Here is a 14,025-nt window from a genome sequence, read left to right as displayed (position 1 = left end):
AGGGCTCAGCATCCTCTGGCACGCGGCTCGCCAGGGTAAGCACCCTGGCGGGCCGGGCCAGTTTGTTTACCTGCCGCGTTGGCAGGTTCGGCCGATCGCGGCTCCCACTGGCTGTGGTTCACCGTCCCAGGCCAATAGGGGCTGCGGGAAGCAGCGCAGGCCGAGAGATGTGCTGCCTTCATTCGCCTGGGATGGTGAACCGCAGCCAGTGGGAGCCGCGATCGGCCGAACCTGCCGACACGGCAGGTAAACAAACTGGCCCGGCCCACCAGGGTGCTTACCCTGGCGAGCCGCGTGCCAGAGGTTGCCAACCCCTGCTATAAAGTTTTGTGCTTTTTCTACCTAAAAGGTCACTGGTTCAAATCCTGGATGAGCTCCTATTTATATGATGGCCATAATCTTAGTCAACACCGGGCAATGAATCAGAATTGATAGCATGTGTTTCTACATCTTAAGCTAGAGAGGCAGGGTCTATAGTTGGGGGCTGAAGCAGACATCACATCTGCCATGGAGCAGGCACAAAGGAAGCTGCTTGACACACACATGTCATGCCTTACTAAGGAGAAACTAACTCAGAAAATAAGTTGTTTTTTTCCCCCTTCAAGTTAACTAACTAAAAAGCAACAGAGGGTCCTGTGGCACCTATAAGACTAACAGAAGTATTGGGAGCATCTGAAGAAGTGAGGTTCTTACCCACGAAACCTTATGCTCCCAATACTTCTGTTAGTCTTATAGGTGCCACAGGACCCTCTGTTGCTTTTTACAGATTCAGACTAACACGGCTACCCCTCTGAAAGTTAACTAACTGTTTGCCATAGTCTTATTTTGGGACATCACTGAAATTCTCACCCATTTGTGTCTCTGCCATGGAGTAATCTATCACAAAGGGTATGGAGGGCTAAGGGTGGATTTGTGAAAGGGTTCGGTGGGTGTTATATGTTTTAAAATTCCTCATTGAAGCCTAGGGAAAAACAGGAAACTAGAACCTAACTGCAGGCCATACACAGCAGGGTTAGGTTCCCCTTTCCTCCTTCTCATTGCCCTTAACTTGAAAGAACAGAGGTTTTGGCACCTTTTCCTTAGGGAAATGTGTTGGAGATGTTTTCTTTGGTGCTCAGAGAGGCTGAGGCTGTGTTGTAGTGCAGTTCCATAGTGGCCATAATGGGTCAGACCAGGGGTCCATCTAGCCTGGTATCCTGCCTTCCAACAGTGTCCAGTGGCAGATGCTTCAGAGGTAATGGACACAACAGGGAAATTATTGAGTGATCTATCCCATCTTCCAGTCCCAGCTTCTGGCAGTCAGAGGTTTAGGGACACCCAGAGCATGCGGTGGCATCCCTGACCATCTTGGCTAATACCCATTGATGGACTTATTCTCCATGAACTTACCTAGTTCTATTTGGAACCCAGTTATACTTTTAGCCTTCACATCCCCTGGCAATGAATTCCACATGTTGAGTGTGCATTGTGTGAAAAAGTAATACCTATTTATTACAAAAACAACAATTGTGCTACCTATTAATTTCATTGGGTGACCCCTGGTACTTGTGTTATATGTACGGCCCTACCAAATTCATGGTCCATTTTGGTCATTTCACAGTCATCGGATTTTTAAAATAGTCAGTTTCACAGTATCCGAATTACATCTAAATTTTCAGTGATGTAACCGTGGGGATCCCAATCCCAAAGGGGGTCAATGAGGATCACGGATTGCCACCCTTACTTCTGCACTGCTGCTGATGGGGGCGCTGCCTTCAGAGCTGGGTGGCTGGAGAGCCGTGGCTGCTGCCCGGGCACCCAGCTCTAAAGCCAGAGCTGCCGCCAGTAGCAGCACAGAAATGAAGGTCACAGGGTATGGGCAGTCATCACTTTGGGGGGGGCAGGGCCGGCCTTATGGGTGGACAACCACCCAGGGCCCCATGTTCCAGGAGGTGCTGTGCTCCCTCCCACAGCAAGCCCAAGGCCCCTTTAACTTCCAAGTCCTGAATTTGGACCTGGGGAGGGGCAGGACTTCTTCTTCCCCTGCATGGGCTGCTCCTGGGGCCAGGTCAGACCCACCTCCAGGAACCTCCCCCATCTGCAGGAAGCTCCATGGCTGTGCTGCCTTCAGAGCCCAGACCTCTGTGCCACTCTCACTTCTGTGCTGCCTTCATAGTCATCCTGTGATCAACCATTATCCCCAGGGCTTTGTCCTCTGCTGTCACTTCCAACTGATAGATCTCCAGCTTTGGGGAGGGATAGCTCAGTGGTTTGAGCATTGGCCTGCTAAACCCAGAGTTGTGAGTTCAATCCTTGAGAGGACCACTTAGTGATCTGGAGCAAAAATCAGTACTTGGTCCTGCTAGTGAAGGCAGGGGGCTGGACTCGATGACCTTTCAAGGTCCCTTCCAGTTCTAGGAAATAGGATATCTCTATACTTTTATATATATATATATAGCAACATTCCTTGGTGTTAGTTCCTAAGTGCATGACCTTGCACTTTACACTGTTAAATTCCAACTCTTCTCATATGGAAGATGTTCTACACCCCTAATCATTTTATTGCCCTTCTCTGTACTTTTTCCAATTTTAATATATCTTGTCTGAGATGGGGTGACCAGAACTGCATGCAGTATTAAGGTGTGGGCGCATCATGGATTTATATAGTGGCATTATGATTTTTTCTGTTTTATTATATATCCCTCTGCTAATGATGCCTAACATTCTGTTCACTTTTTTGACTGCCACTGCACACAGAGCAGATGTTTTCAGAGAACTATCCACAATGACTCCAAGATCTCTTTCTTGAGTAGTAACAGCTATTTATACCCCCGTTGTTTTGGATGTACAGTTAGAATTATGTTTTCCAGTGTGCATTACTTTGCATTTATCAACATTGTATTTCATCTGCCATTTTGTTGTCCAGGCACCCAGTTTTGTGAGATCCTTTTGTAACTCTTCGCAGTCTGCTTTGGACTTAACTATCTTGAGTAATTTTGTATTGTCTGCAAACTTTGCCACTTCACTATTTACCCCTTCATTCATTTATGAATATGTTGAATAACACTGGTTCCAAGACAGATCCTTGGGGGACCCCACTTTACCAGTCTCCACTGTGAAAACTGACCATTTATTCCTACCCTTTATTTTCTATCTTTTAATCAGTTTTTGATCCATGAGAGGACCTTTCCTCTCATCCCATGACTGCCTACTTTGCATAAGAGGCTTTGGTCAGGGACCTTGTCAAAGGCTTTCTGAAAGTCCCAGTACTCTTATATCCACTGGATCACCCTTGTCCATATACTTGTTGACATCCTTGAGGAATTCTAATAGATGAGTGAGGCATGATTTCTCTTAGAAAAGCCATATTGGCTTTTCCCCAACATTTGTGTTCATCTATATGTCTGATAATTCTGTTCTTTACTATAGTTTCAGCCAAATTGCCTGCTACTGAAGTTAGGCTGACTGACCTGTAATTGCCAGGATTGGCTCTGGAGCCGTTTTTAAAAAATGGCATTATATTAGCTATCCTCCAGTCATCTGGTACAGAGGCTGATTATAGTGATAGGTTACATACCTCAGTTAGTAGTTCTGCAATTTCATATTTGAGTTTTTTCAGAACTCTTGGGTGAATACCATCTAGTCCTGGTGACTTATTACCATTTAATTTATTAATTTGTTCCAAACCCTGCTCTATTGACACCTGCATCTGGGACACTTCCTCAGATTTGTCACCTAAAATTTTGTCTATGAGTCAGCCGTTACCTATTAGTACAACATTGACATTATCTTGTTAAATCATCTAAGACTCAGCTCCTCAAATGTATTTAGGCATCTAATTCCATTGATTTCAATGGAAATTAGGTGCTTAAATACCATTGTGGACCCAGGTCTGAGTGACCACAGCTCTCACAGAAGTCAATGAAGTTGCAAGTACCCATTACCTCCCGGGCTCAGGGTCTTGGTTTAAAAGAGAAAACAAGGTGGGAAAGTAACATTGTGCCGGACTGGTGCTCCATACACAACCCATTCCTGATAAGCCGTAATACAAGTGTCTCAGATCAGTAGGTGATGTTAGGTTTGGCCAAAGCTCAAAGGCAGAAGTTGAGTGGAGTATGACCCTTATGTTTTCGCAGGCCTTAGTCAACTGGATTTTAATCTTAACATTGAAAAAAGGTTTGGTTTTCTTTGACACATAGAAATAATGGATTTTTTTTCCAAACTTTTTTTTTTTTTTAAATTATGGATCTAAGCTGCTGTGACTGCACTGGGTGCTGTGGAAAAGGGGATGGGTCATCAAGGAGCAAACTGTAACTTTCTAACTCTCAGACAGGTTCCATGCCTGTCTGCCTCCATAGCAGTCTAGAACAGTCTCAAGACTACATCCACTGCGGGACTCAGCACAGCTGTAGGGACCTGGGCCAGTGGATGCCAATGCAGGATTATTATTTACATTACGGTAGTGCCCAGAGGCCTCCGTTGAAATTAGACTCCATTGTGGTAAACACTGTACAAATGCACAGTGATAGTGATGGTTGCCAGGTGTCCAATTTACAACCAAACACCTGCTCAAAAAGGGACCCTCCCCAGCCCAGTGAAAATGAGTGAGTGAGTGAGGGTGGGAGAGAGCAAGCGACAGAGGGAGGGGGCATGGAGTGATTGGGCCAGGGCCTCAGAGAAGGGGCACGGCAAGGGTGTTCAGTTTTGTTCGGTCAGAAAGTTGGCAATATATGTGAGACAGTCAAAGGGTGGGAAGGTAAACAAAAACCACAGAGAGGTCAAGTGACTTGCCCAGGTTCACACAGCAGGTCACTGGCAGAGCTGGGAATAGAATCACGTCTCCCAATTTCTAGTCCAGTATCCTACCCACTAGATCATACTGCCTCTAAGGATCAGGGTCTTAGGATCTGATCCAAAGCAAATTGAAATCCATGAAAAGATTCTCATTGATTTCAATGGGCTCTGGATCAGGTTCTTTGTGAGTTCCATTTCTTACACATCGCATTTCACAGAAGAGTATGTTTCACTGTGTAATTAGAAAAATCCTTTATTGTGCTTGTGGAACATTGCACAGTTAGTACCAGAGATTAGAACTGGGGCCTAACAATGTACCCCATTGTTTCCATTTGTCTTTTTCCTTTAAGTTCATTTTTTAAAAAATCCTCACTTTACAGTTTGGCTGTTCAAATTCAGTTATGTCACATTTCTTTGGCCTACTTTGCATGTATTGTTGTTGTTTGGTCATATTGTTTCATTTCAGCTGCTAGTTTCTTTTTGGCTTCATTCACATCATTTTCATATCATTTTGTCTTTGATTTAGTCCAGTAGCTCCATCTTGACTTCATTCACATAATTCCACTAAGGCATCACTTTCACCTTTCAGAGTGAATATATCCAGTAAACACACACACACACTTTTAATAACATAATTTATGTAGTCCCTTGGTTTTACACTTTTAATATGGCAAAAACAGAATTTTCAAACACATATTTAATAGTCACTTCAAGACTGACCCAATATTTCCAAGTTATCTGTTATTCTTCAATAGCTTGTTTGCGTGCTGAGATCCTTTCCAGCTCAGTTTGTGCAGGACAACACTACCCCACCTTTTCCCCCCAAAAAAAACAAAAATCCAAGTTGGCAAAGAAACAATAAAATTTAATTCCCAGGTGAGAGTCTAAAACACAGACTAACATGTCTATTAGTCACACTGCAACAAATCTTCTGTTCACTGAAGTACAGTAAGCAAGCTTTTCAGACACTCACTATTACCTTATATAGTTCTGTAGGATTCCCAGAAAGCAGAAGGAAGTCAATTTCCTAACCAAAATCCTTTTTTCCCCCTATGTTTTATGCATGATTTATTTTCTTAAAGGAAAAAAAAGCTGGCAAACAGGTAATTGTTACAGTATTCTTAAATCCCTGGTTGGTTTTTTTTTTTTTTAATAACAGAAAGAACAATGCAGACATCAATCTAGCATAGGGATTGGCAACCTTTGGCACGCGGCTCGCCAGGGTAAGCACCCCGGCGGGCCGGGCCGGTTTGTTTACCTGCCGCGTCCGCAGGTTCGGCCAATTGCGGCTCCCACTGGGAAGTGACGCGGGCCGAGGGATGTGCTGGCCACCGCTTCCTGCCACATTAACATATCTAATAAAAAATATCATGAGATTGGTCCCAGCACCTTACCACATAAGGGAAACTACCCAGTGCTCCACAATAGGCCAAAACTCCAGTTAGTGATAGCAATGTTACGTGACAGATAACCAGTAAATCAAAATAAAATACTATTTAATAGATAAGGCCCAAAAATGCAGCACTGATGAGGGTAGTGTTTGTTTTTTTCTTTAAGTGAATTCAGTGCTTAAAAAGGTGACAAATTGACTGTCCCAGCAGGTGAAGTCCTCTGTTTATCCACAGAAGAGGCACAGCATGAATAGCAATGCATATTTCTCTGCGCCTGCCTCCAATGTACTTCTACTCTGTCCTGGAGGGTGTCAGGGATCAGGGCCTGCAGTAGATTTGGTCTCCTAGCAACTCAACAAGAATAGCTAGCCTGCAGCAAGCTACCTGAATGACTGCACCACCTGATTGGTCATGAAGGGCAGCTGACTGGCTTTTAAGCTCATCAGCAGCAACAGCAGTAGCTTTCTGGTTGTTCAATGTGTATCTTGGCTGCCCCGGGGTACTGATCCTTGGCTTCACCCCAGCTCATGACTCTGGTTGACTCTCTGGCTCTGGCTCCTATCTCTCCAGAACTGACCCTTGACTTGTTCTGGACTCTGCCCACCCTGGATGTTGCTCTAACTGGTAGGCTGAACTCTTGCTTTAACTACTAGGCAAGACTGCCTATGGCTTGGCATCTAACAGTGGGATCATTATTAGAATTGAGAGAGTAGTTCAACATTTGGGTCTATCCAAACATAAATACTTTGTTGAGATTCCAAGAACTATGTCAACTAATGACAGCTGTAATGCAGATACCTGTCATACATCAATAAATAGATATTAATTAGCTCATTTCACACAGGCCAACAAAGCTAGCAAAATAGTTCTAGTTCTTTTCACTATTGGCCTAGGCCAAATCTGAAGCAGTAATCTAGCAAAAAAAAAAAATTCTTTATCCCACTATTCATTCTCAGACTCATTAGGCACTCAGTCAGGTTGCTTGTACTGAAGATTAAACCTAGCGCCCCCCCTCCCAAAATACCCCAACAACAACAACCACACTTCCTCAGTGAAATAAACAGGCAAAGCATCAAACCTGGGAATAATGGTCAACCGTGGGAGTAGATTTTCAGGTGAATCACTGAGAAATGTTTCTTACCCCTCTGCTTTGCTGTCCCAAATATCCTTCTATATGCTCAAGTTTTAGTGGGTGGTGACTAGAGAGTGGATAGGGAGATATTTGGTCAAGTGTGTACACTAACATCGCTCTTGTTTGTTTGTTTGTTTTATGGACCAACTTTTGTTGGTGAAAGAGACAAGCTTTTGAGCTCCACAGAGCTCTTCTTCAGGTCTGTCTCTCTCGCCAAAGGAAGTAGAATGAGTTCTGATGCCTTCGGGCAGTTGAGCATTCTGAATGCGGTATCAGGATCTGATGTAGTCAGAGATCCACTTGGAAAGGCGTTTGCTTAGAGATAGCCACACCCTTCAATCTCTCGGTAGTGGAGACAAATAGTTGCGAGGACTTACAAAATGATTTAGTCCTGTCTAAATAGAAGGCAATTGCTCGTCTGATGTTGAGGGTATGCAGAGTTGCCTCATGCGGACTCTCATGAGGTTTGGGATAGAATGTAGGTAAGCAGGGCCGGCTCTGGCTTTTTTGCCACCCCAAGAAAAAAAAAAAAAAAAAACCTGCGGGGCAGTCGGAGCGGTGAAGCAAAAAAAAACATACAAAAAAACCGTGCAGGGCGGCTGGAGCCAGGGTGCAGGGGGACTCCCTGCACTTCAGATATGCCCCTGGCAGCGGAGTGTGCGCCCCAGCTAGCAGGGGGAGGGAGAGGGAGCGGGAGGGGGAGAGAGAGAAGGGGGGCGGCCAGGGCTTCCTTCAGCAGGGCGCTCGCCACGCGGCCCCTCCCGCCATGCCACCTGCCAGGAGGGCTCCGCGCCGCTCCGGTCGGCGGGCAGGGAAAGACGCGGGCTGCCCTGCCGGGCTTGCTGCAGACCTGGCACTGGCTGGGGCAGACGGAGCGTGCAGCCCGCTCCCAGGAGGGCGCTCCCCTCCTCTGTGCCGTCGCCCCCTACAGGGCGGCCGGAGTGGTGAAGCAAAAAAAAAAAAAAAGGATTGGAGGTAATGCCGCCCCTTAGAATCTGCTGCCCCAAGCACGAGCTTGCTCGGCTGGTGCCTGGAGCCGGCCCTGTAGGTAAGTATATTGGTTGGTTAAGGTGGAAGGTGGACACCACCTTAGGGAGAAATTTAGGGTGTGGTCGCAGGGTAACTTTGTCTTTAGAAAAGGTTGTGTAGGGAGGCTAGGCCATCAGATCGCTTATTTCCCCTACTCTCCTTGCTGATGTTATAGCAACCAAGAAAGCTACCTTTATGGACATGTGAAGAAGAGATGAGGTAGCTAAGGGCTCGAATGGAGGTTTCACAAGACCGCGAAGAACGAGGTTGAGATTCCATGCAGCTGCCGATGGATAAATCTCAGGGTAGAGATTTTGTAGACCCATGAGAAAGCATTTTATGGTGGGGTGGGCAAAGAGTGAATAGCCGTCTAACAAATCATGGAAGGTGGTGAGGGCCGCGAGGTGTACTCTGATGGAGCTGAGCAAGAGTCCGTCCTGTTTTACTTTCAGGAGGTACTCTAGGATGTTAGGGAGGGTCACAGTATGGGGTGTTAAGTGTTTATTTGAGCACCACAGGGAGAAGCGCTTCCACTTCTGTAAGTAAGTTTTACGAGTGGAGTCTTTTCTACTATGCAGGAGTACGTATCGGACTTGCTCAGAACAGGCTAGTTTGTGGGTCTGGAACCATGAGGGAACCACGCTGTCAGGTGGAGTTTCTCGAGCTGAGGGTGAAGAATCAGTCCGTTGTCCTGAGAAAGCAGATCTGGTCTGTTGGGGTGAGTCCGTGGAGGACGGGCAGACATGTGGAGCAGGTAAGTATACCATTTCTGTCTCAGCCAAGCCGGGGCAATAAGTAAGACCCGGGCCTTGTCATCTCTGATCTTGTGCAAGACCCTGTGTATCAGAGGGATCGGTGGAAAGGCGTACATATGATAGTTGTTCCATGGGATGAGGAACACATCTCCTAGGGATGCAGTCCCGAATCCTGCTCTGGAGCAAAATAGGTGGCATTTGCGATTCTGGGTTGTGGCAAAGAGGTCTGTTGATGGGGTGCCCCAGTGGTAGAAGAGCTGTTGTAGTATCGCGGGATGCAATTCCCATTCGTGTTCTGTGGAGAAGTGTCTGCAGAGTGCGTCGGCGGTAGTGTTGTGACAGCCGGGTAGGTACGAAGCAATAATTTGTATGTGGTGTTGTATGCACCAATTCCACAACCAGATGGCCTCCATGCATGGGGAGTGCGATCGTGCTCCCCCGTCTGTTGATGTAAAACATACATGCTATATTGTCCGTTAGGACCTGGATAGATTTGTTCTTTATGAGGGGAAGAAAGTGAAGGCAGGCTTGTCTCACTGCTCTGAGCTCTAGAAGATTTATGTGTAGACGCATCTCTGGCATGGACCAACGGCTCTGTGCCGTGTGTCCCCCCAGATGTGCTCCCCAACCAATCAGGGAAGCGTCCATGGTGAGCATGAGCATGGGGGATTGTTGTTGGAAGGGAACGCCCGTGCAGAGGTTCTCTGGTCTTGTCCACCATTGTAGGGAAGCTAGTATGTTCGCTGGCGGAGTTAGCAGCATGCAGAGGCTGTACCTGCTGGGTTTGTAGCTGGAGTTGAGCCAGCCCTGAAGACATCTCATGTGCAGCATGGTGTACTTGACAATGAAGGTGGTGGCTGCCATGTGGCCAAGGAGCTGTAGGCAAATTTTTGCCTGTATCGTGTGACAAACAGAGAGCGTGCGTATGAGATGTCTGATAGCAAGGAATCTGTTGTGTGGGAGTGAGGCTTTGGTTCGAATTGAGTCCAGGTGAGCTCCAATGAATTCGATCTCCTGTCTATGTGTCAGGGTGGATTTTTGGACGTTTATTTGCAGGCCTACACTGTGGAAAAGGGAGATGGCGAAATGGGTAGCTTGTAGCATCTCGTCGTATGAGTTGCCTTTGATGAGGCAATCATCTAGGTAGGGGAAAAGTATGATCTCGTGTTTGCGGAGGTGGGCCACAACTATGGCTAGGGTCTTGGAGAATACTCTCGGTGCTGTGGAAAGTCCAAAAGGGAGTACCCTGTATTGGAAATGGTCATGTCTGATTGTGAATCGTAGGAAGCATCTGTGGGCTGGATAAATGGATATATGAAAATAGGCGTCCTGTAGGTCGAGGGCTGTGAACCAGTCCCCTTGTTCCAGCACAGGTATTATTGTGCCTAGTGTGACCATCTTGAATTTCTGTACCCTTACGAATTTGTTCAGTTGACGTAGGTCTAGTATAGGCCTCCATCCCCTGGTTTTTTTCTGGTTCAGAAAGTAGTGGGAGTAGAACCCTTTTCCTCAATGTTGTGTCGGCACTGGTTCCACTGCACCTAGCTGTAGAAGATGAGCCACTTCTACGCGAAGTAGGTGCTCATGAGAGGGGTCCCTGAAGAGGGACGGGGAAGGGGGAAGGGTAGGAGGGTAGGATATAAAAGGAATGGAATAACCGAACTGAACTATTTCCAGGACCCAACGGTCCTGTGTAATCTGCTGCCAGGCATGGTGGAAAACCTGGAGGCGGTGGACAAATGGGCAAGTGGGCGGTGGAGTCCAGGGGTGGTCATGCAGACCCTCGACCAATGCTTCAAAATTGTTGTTTATTTCCCGATGGGTGGGAGGTAGCTGTTTGCGCTTGGTTTTGTCTGCGCCTAGGAGGTCTAGGGCAGTTCCTGGGCATATCATATCATCTGGGCTGAGGCTGGTGATACTGTTGTGTGTGTGGCCTCTGATAAGGTTGATACCTTTGTCTCCTGGGAAGGGATGGGTAGATGACCAGGGTGCACAGGGTCACTCTACAGTCTTTCATGGTGTGAAGGACTTTGTTGGTTTTCTTGGAAAAGAGTTTATCTTTATCAAAGGGGAGGTCCTCCACTTTGGTCTGCAGGTCTTTGGGAATACCGGATGCAGAAAGCCGGAAGATCTGTGCGAAACCACAGCAGTTGCCATAGTGTGGGCTGCTATGTCCACCATGTCTAGAGATGCTTGTAGGGCCATTCTGGAGACCAATTGGCTCTCGACGAGGACTGACTTAAGTCTTCTCTCCTGTCCTCTGGGATATGGGAGGTAAAATCAAAGAGTTTATTGTAGTTATTGAAGTCGTAGCTTGCAAGTAGGGCAGACTAGTTTGCAATTCTAAATTGCAGAGTGGAGGAGGTATAAACCTTGCGGCCCAAGAGGTCAAGGCGTTTGAGGTCCTTGTCTTGTGGGGTGGGCCGGTAGTGCGGCTGTTTCATCCTGTGTGTCACTGCATCCACTACAAGAGAATTTGGCTGTGGATGAGAGAATAAGAAGTCTACGTCCTTAGCAGGAACATAATATTTACGTTCAGCCTTTTAGCAAGTTGGTAAGATAGAGGCTGGTGTCTTCCAGAGAGTGTCAGCTGGTTCTAGGAAGCACGATCTTTGAGGGTGGAGAGGCTTGGAGGATTTTGAGGAGTCTGTGTTGTGTCTCCTGGACCTCCTCTAAATGTCTTGGCTGAATGCCACCCTCTTGAAAAGTTCCTGGAATTGTTTTAAATCGTCCACATTCTGTGGAGGCAGAGGCATGAGGGCTCCGTCTGGAGCTGATGGAGAGTTAGGAGTCAGTGAATCAGGGTATGGTCCATAGCCCACCTCTTTAGAGGGGGGTTCAGGCACTCTAGAAGTAGATGGAGCTGGTGATAGAGGCGCAGAAGGAGCGTGTGGTCTGGTGGAAGAAGTATGAGGGCAAGTGGCAGTAGGAGCTGGCCAAGGGTACCACTGAGGCCAAGGCATCGGATAAGAAAAGTTAGGTGCTGCCCACGGCGGGACGAAGTAGGGAAACTGAGGCTGGTGGTTGTGAGTCATGACCTGAGGTGCAAAAGGTTCCGTTTGAGGAGGAGAGGCAGGTGGGGAGAACTCTGCCTGCTGCTGCATATCAAGCTCACTGTCAGTAAAGGTAGCCAGGTCAGGTGGGGAGAGTGGCTGGTCAAAGAGTGAGCACAGTGTGTCCAGAAGCGGAGAGTTAGGCTCAGGTGCCACTGAGAGGTTGTCCTGACTGAGGAACTTTTGTTGCTGCTCCCTGGGCTGTGATTCTGCTGCACGCAATCTGTGCTCAGAGGCATGCACAGACTTTTGTTTGACTTTTCCCGGTGCTGCGGGTCGCTTGTAGGCTCCCTGCGGAGGTCCACTCCTGCTATCTGAATGGCAGGCAGGCTCGGTGCCAATGTTCTTTTCGGCACTGGGTGTTGGCACCTTGTCTATTTTCGGTGCTGAGGGGACCCGTGCCAAGGAGACCTTCCCGGTACGGGAGGTCGGGTCCCTGCCTCTGTGCTCTGCGGGAGCCGTGGGTGAGGTGCTGGGATGGTCGGAGGCCCCTGCCTTTGGTGCTGTCAGCTCTGAGGGTAAGGATCTTGCAGGAGACCCTTTACCATTGTGAAAGTCTCTGCACTGAGATAGCTGGGCTTCCTGCCTCTTCGCCTGAGAGGGTGAAGCCGCTCTCCCAATCGGTTCGGACCTGGCCGGGGAGCGTGAGGGAGAGGGTTTGCCATTGGCCATCTCCAGAGGCGGCTGCAGGGATTTCTGCATGAGAAGCATTTTCAGCCACAGGTCCCTGTCACGACAAGCCCTGGTTTTGAGGCTTGTGCAATGGACACACTTGGCAGGGATGTGTGTCTCGCAGAGGCAACTCACACAAGGTGAGTGTCCATAGGACCTTGGCATAGAGTCCTGACAGGAAGCACATTTTTTGAATCCTGAAGCCCCTGGCATTATTGTGCTAGGAATGCCAGGGGAGAGTGTCTCAGCGGGAGACAAACTTGAAGAAAAAAGTTTTTTTTTTTGTTTTGTTTTGTTTTGTTTTGTTTTTTAAACTAAGTAACTATTCTAAAGGAAGGGAAACAACTGGGATGTTACTAACTAACTATTTCTATGTTCTTTGTAATTGTTTCCTTCGGAAACCAGAGAAGAGGATCAGCACTGCCCTGAGTCCCGTCTTCAACTGAGGACTGTTAAAAAGGAACTGAGGGGGGCACGGAACGCGCGCGCTTAGGCAGACTCTAACAAGACCATGAGTCAGCAGCTGAGCGCATGCGTCCCGATCAGGCACTGCTACCGAAGATCTCCGATCAACGGCGCCGGGATGCACCGTCACCCGGAGTGGAGCACCCACAGGGACAGCACTCGAAGAAGAACAGTGATTTCAGCAGAGGAAGTCTGCATGGATTCCAGATGAAGATTCTTCCTACAAGCAAGTGGAGGGAAGATGTTATTTTAGATTGAGCAGACTGTATAGATTTGGTGATCAAAGACTCTATCTGAGACATAGGTGAACTAAACCTAAGCTTTTGGAAACTCTCAGTTTCTTCTCACTGTGTTTCTGTGGGGACTGAACTGTGCAGATTTTAATTTTGTTTTCTTTATTTGTTTATGTATTATTGAAGATAATGTCTGGATTATAAAATAGCCATGTCATGCTGTAGAAATTATATTATTTCTTTCTTTATCATTAATTAAGTAACTTTATAAAATCTTAATTGATTTCTTTAGTTCCTTTTGGGACTTGAATGTGGGGAGGTTTACCCTGTGCAATCCTTGCTGAAAATCCTTAGAGACGGAATTCTGGGTCTCCAGCTACTTTTGTATGGGAGCTGGGTTTTGTAGGTGCTAGAGAAGGGCAATGAAGTGAACTCTAGCCCACCGAAAGGCTACACATTGCACACATTAAGTTTAGTATTTGTAATAGATGTTAATAGCCTTAGTCTCTGTATATGTTCTTG

General features: G+C 47.1%; 1 pseudogene; it reads right to left on the bottom strand.

Moving 5' to 3' along the window:
* The window catches only part of LOC135872954 (DNA (cytosine-5)-methyltransferase 3B-like), a 130,493-nt pseudogene extending 121,401 nt beyond the window's left edge, over positions 1-9,092 (bottom strand).
* Positions 9,093-14,025: the final 4,933 nt, after the last annotated feature.

This window comes from Emys orbicularis, chromosome 1 (assembly GCF_028017835.1).
Source record: "Emys orbicularis isolate rEmyOrb1 chromosome 1, rEmyOrb1.hap1, whole genome shotgun sequence".
Classification (NCBI taxonomy): domain Eukaryota; kingdom Metazoa; phylum Chordata; order Testudines; family Emydidae; genus Emys; species Emys orbicularis.
Note: the sequence above shows the minus strand (reverse complement) of the source record. Positions and strands in the feature narration are given on the sequence as shown.